Raw genomic sequence first — 5,560 nt, forward strand, 5'->3', positions numbered from 1 at the left:
TGCAGTGTGGCCTCCGTTTATTTTTTATAACGTTATAACTGTCTTTCTTTCATATAGTGGTGACAGTGAGTCTGATCTTGGAATTGTAAAGTATAACAATTCAATATAACAATGTGCTTCACTTTTTGCATTGAATTTTCAGAGCTTTTTGAAAATGGTAATGTAATAACATGATCACATGGCCAAGAGAGAGAGAAGATTTTTAAGCATTTAGCTTTGAATGGGATTTTTCTTTTTGAGGTTTGTATAAATGAGTTGCAGTTGTTTAAAAAGCGTCTACTTGATCACCCTCATATAAGACGCAATGAGTAATATTTTTCCCATGAAACATACAAAAGTGAGTTGTTTAGTAGAATGTCCAAGCTGCTGGTAACCGATTGCAACGTGAGAGCGGCGCTTTTTTCTTTTTTCAGGTGAACTGCCCCTTTAAATGATTCACGTGTGCTTTCTGTAGTGTTCCTGTAGCTCAACTGGTAGAACACTGCAAGCAAGCAATTGCAAGGTTGGGGGTTTGATTCCCTGGGAACACAAGATATGTAAAAATTGATAGCCTGAATGCACTGTAAGTCGCTTTGGATAAAAGCGTCTGCTAAATGCATAAATTTAATTTTTATTTAATTTAAAGCTGCAGTCGGTAACTTTTCTAGCGGTTAATAAACAGAACTGCTTGCATCTTGAGGAAGAACATCGTAGCCGGATCTACTTCTTTCTGTTTATGTCTATGAAGAATCACAAAGGTACTGGGTTACTCCGCCGCGGTACCCCTGAAGCAATCTAAAATAGTCCGAATATAAACACTTATTATAGGTGCACCCTAGTGATTCAGGAAAGGCTAAAAACACGGTTTGGAAAATGGATTCATGGTGTACTCGCTTATTATATACATTTTGTAAATCATGTTTTAAAAAAAAAGTTACGGACCGCAGCTCTGATTGGTTGTTTCTTACCGGGAGCGGATGACTTTCTGCAAATGGCAACAGGACCACTGGGAGGAGCCAGACGAGCTTGATTTTTTCACAGATTATCTGTATCATATTCTACTGTCAGGACATAATGACAGGTTTCACAAATAATTTTTTTACAAAAGTTACCTACTTCAGCTTTCACACAATGCTTCAAATTCAAAGTAGACTTCATCACACATTTTCACTAATCTTTGTCTTGCTCCACAAAGCTGCAATGATTTAGATTTCAATGAAAGGTGAAGAACAAGTTAAAGGACAACAACAAGACTCTTCTGTGGCTCTGAGGTCAGCAGACTCGCTAGCACAGTCTCAGCACATTCCAGCCATTACCTACAATCAGCTGATCCCAGACCTGCCTCTGTCCATGACACCATCACCATAGACATGTTACCATCATATACTGGCATCATGGAGGTAAAGTAAAACCCTATGTATGTCCAAAAAGTGTGCATTCTCCTTCTAATTAGTGTCTTTCTGCTGTTCCAGTCATTTTTGTGTGGACATATATCAATACTACAGCAATGACATGAAACTCCAGAGCGGTGGTTTACAAAGTGTGGCTCACAGAGTGGAGATAACTGGGCATTGCAAACATAAGAATGGTGCTGCATAAAGCTGTTAAAGTTTGTTGGTGGGTATAATATGTACACGTTTGAACCAACATGTGTCTCACGTACTGAATGAATCATTCAGTTTAGCCATTAGGCTGCTTGCTTTGCCACCATGAAAGCCAAATAATAAAACAATAATAATAAATTAATTCCTTCCTTAATAGAGAATTGAGAGCTTTCTGATGCATTGTTGTCCGTACTCTGAGATACAACACGTTTTCCTCTGTTGCATATATTGCATTTTTTTCAGTTTTAACATACAGTATACAGTATACCCTTGTGGAAAAGAAGTGTGCTTAAATGTGCACTCGTAGTGTGCGTCAAGCCATATGATTATAAAAAAAAAAAAACGTTCTTGGAGTTATTTGTACATTATTGTTTTTTTTTTATAATTATTTTTATTGAATTTTCACTGTAATACAGAAACAACAAGACATCACCCAAAAGAAAAAACAAAAACACACACACATTGCTCAGATTATTAAATAAAACAGGTCTATCCCATATATAACAGATTACAGAAAGAGAGAAAAAATTTATTAATAGGGGCAGAAAAGTTAAATGCCTAAACCGTTACACAATTACAATATTCCTTGTGTATTATAGTGTGAAGATGAGGATCCATATAATCCAGATATGCCAGAGTCCAGACTTTATAAAACAGGCCTGTTTTTTGATGTAATACATAGGTAAGATGCTCCAGGGGAATGAGCTCAAAAATGATCTTATGCCAAACTTTAAATGATGGAGATTTATCACTAATCCAATTAAGTTAAATATTTTTTCTGGCAGCAAAGGAGAGAATATTATACACTTTCTTGTTAGCAAACGAAACTATGCATTTATTAGGGATTACCCAATACCAATGAGGTAAAAATCCAACTGCTTATTAAAAATCTTTTCCATTTCTCCCAGCACCAAAAACCAATACCTTTGCAGTCTGTTACATGACCACAAACAATGTGTTAAAGCACCTCAGATAGAGAGGGGTTAAAAAATTCCTGTGGTTCGGAGAAATATGGATTCTGTGTATGATTTTAAATTGTATTTCTCTTGTACATGCACAAATCTCTACTCTCTTAGCACAAGACCAAATGTCATCCCATGTTTCCTCATCAATATTAGTAGCTAACTCTTCCTCCCATTTAGTTTGAATTCTCTGTGTATCAAGAGGAAGAAATTGAACACACAGCACCATAAGACATCTTTCCGGATGATAAAAATAATAACCTCTCAATAGAAGATATCTCACAATTTCTAACAAGTGTTGTGTTATTAGTAATATAATGTCTCAATTGGAGGAATGGAAAAAAAGCGTGTTGGAACAACTGGTTCTGAGTTAATTCCACAAATTATATTAATTTATTGTCTGAGAAACACATCCCCAAACCTAATAAGTCCCAAATTATACCAACGCTTAAAACCATCATCCAAAATTCCTGGGGTGAAATCCCAAAATTCCTGGGAGGAAATGTTTAATATTGGGGTAAAGAAAGAAGTCAATTTAGGTCTACCCTCAAGTCTACAAACAGATCTCCTTTGGATCATCATTTATACATTACTGAAATAAAAGGCTACTAGTATATATACTTAAGAGAGCACCCTTTCATGACTGTTTGTTAACACATAGACAGCCGTTTTAAAAAGTAATGATGTCAAATTAAACGTTTTACTCATATATTGTTGTGTTTTTAAAGAGGTACACTTATGTTTATTAAAGCACATGTAAAGTACTTGATTATAATTTTAATTGTTTTAAATGCACTAATTTGCAACTTCATTTCAAAATTAGATAAGCCCATAGTCTGTACTGCAGAGATGGTAAGGATAGTATGGAATTAGATATTTGATTATGAACATATCCATTTAAAATCCAAGGGTTTTCTTGCTTCAAGGTGTTCATTTTGAGAGTGGTGTAAAATATCACATGAGCGCGGAGCGAGACATTACTCCTCTGACCTGAACCTGACCTCTTTTATGAGTCAGCGTCCTCAAAGATATTCTTGAAGCTCTCACAGACTGATAGACTCACACAGGTTAACTAATAACAGCATCATTTACTGACTCTGCTGTCGTAGAAAGAGTCACTGTTAGTCATACCCATTCTTAACTTTCATAACTGTGATCATCAGATTGAGTTCTTCAGCACTAAGGATCCACTAAAAGACAGCATAACAATGGCATAACAACACCCTGACAGTCACCCACAAAATAAACTAGGTTTGCAATGTTGTCTTCAGATCATCCTGAGTAGTGTTTATGCATCATGATAGAAAAATAAATTATGATTTAGTCCAGATCTTGACTTTAAATTGCGCAAACATTTTGTCAAGCGTCATGCTCATAAATTGTATATGCAGTTGTATTCTCATAGTTCAAAGTTCTGAACCAGACACATGCCTTTCTTTGCATCTGCTATCCATCAAGATGGAATGAGCGAGCGAGTCTTTGATCCTTCATCCAGGCTCGTGTGTGGAGGGGTGGAGGGTGTTGGGAGAGGGTCGACTGTAACTTCTGTAAAAACTCTGAACACACATGTGCTCATAGGATGCTGTCAGCATGTTGGCAGAGATGAGAAACATTGAAGTCACTGACACGCCATTATTATTTATCCACTTACTAAGCAGGATGTTGTGTTCTTGTGTTTGTTTGGTCAGAAGTGGCATGATGTAAGAGCAATAGAAGCAGATTTTTGGACGCGCCTACCGTGCAACTAACTGATTAAAAAGAGATTAGTGATGCAGTAATTAATCACAAGATCTGGGATGTTCTGAATAGATGATTCACTAAAGTTCTCTCAAAATTAATGTATTTTAAAAGTAACGAGGTAAAAGAGCTTCTGTAAAAAAAAAAAAAAGGATATTCTGTACATTAGTTTGTTTATCGGTGAAGATGAGTAGACATTAATTTAAGAGAGACCTTTCAAAAGTTTGGGGTCAGTAAGATTATAAATATATAATATATGTATATATATATAAACATATATACAATGATCTCTTTTATTCAGCAAGGATCATTAAATTTATAATTTAAAACTTACTATTCGTCAAAGATATTACATAATAAAATATTAAGCACAACTTTCAAAATGTATATTAATTAGACATGTTTCTTGAGCACCAAATCAAAGAAAGACTGGACTGGAGTAATGGCTGCTGAAAATTCAGTGTTAGCATGATAGGAATAAATAAATAATTTATATTTGACATATATTTAAATAGAAAACAGTTACTTAAAATAATAATATTTCTCAAGTATTGCTGTTTTTACTGTTTCAATCAACTTGAATCAAGTTAATGGAGCCCTGGAGAGCAGAAGATGTTTCTCTCAAAAACATTCAAAAGATCTCATCCACCTCAAACTACTGAACGACTCATTATTGAGACACTTTTAAATGATTATTTTAGTGTTTACACTTTCAACTATTGTAGGCACGTTGGTCAACTCATGATAATATTGCTCTGTATTACAGGTATGGGGTGAAATTTATGTTCAGTTGAAATGAATGAATGAATTAACTAGTCATTGTAAAATGCAAATGAAGCTTGTTTATAGCCTATCCTCTCTCTCAACCTCGCTTTACTAATATGCATCTGGACTTTATATATATATATATATATATATATATATATATATATATATATATATATATATATATAATTGCCATTATTCAGTCACATTCCCATTAGCATTAATTCAGCACAACAAACACTGTCAGTGTGTTTGTATTTAAATATTGTAAGAAGGCTTCATTGTCTTCAAGCAAAATATAATTCCTTATTTCTTCACATTTTAAATGGATTACTGTGACATTTAACCATATAATGATTACAGAACAAATGGATGAATTGCAGCTGTGACAAAGTCATTTGGAGCCCTGTTGTTTTTCGAGGGAGTGTGAAGGAGGTGAAACACCCGCCAAAAAAACCCCCAGCTGCTCTGGATGGACTGTGGTGAAAGTGTGGGCTGATTACAAGCCTTTAC

This window comes from Carassius auratus, chromosome 42 (assembly GCF_003368295.1).
Source record: "Carassius auratus strain Wakin chromosome 42, ASM336829v1, whole genome shotgun sequence".
Lineage (NCBI taxonomy): Eukaryota > Metazoa > Chordata > Actinopteri > Cypriniformes > Cyprinidae > Carassius > Carassius auratus.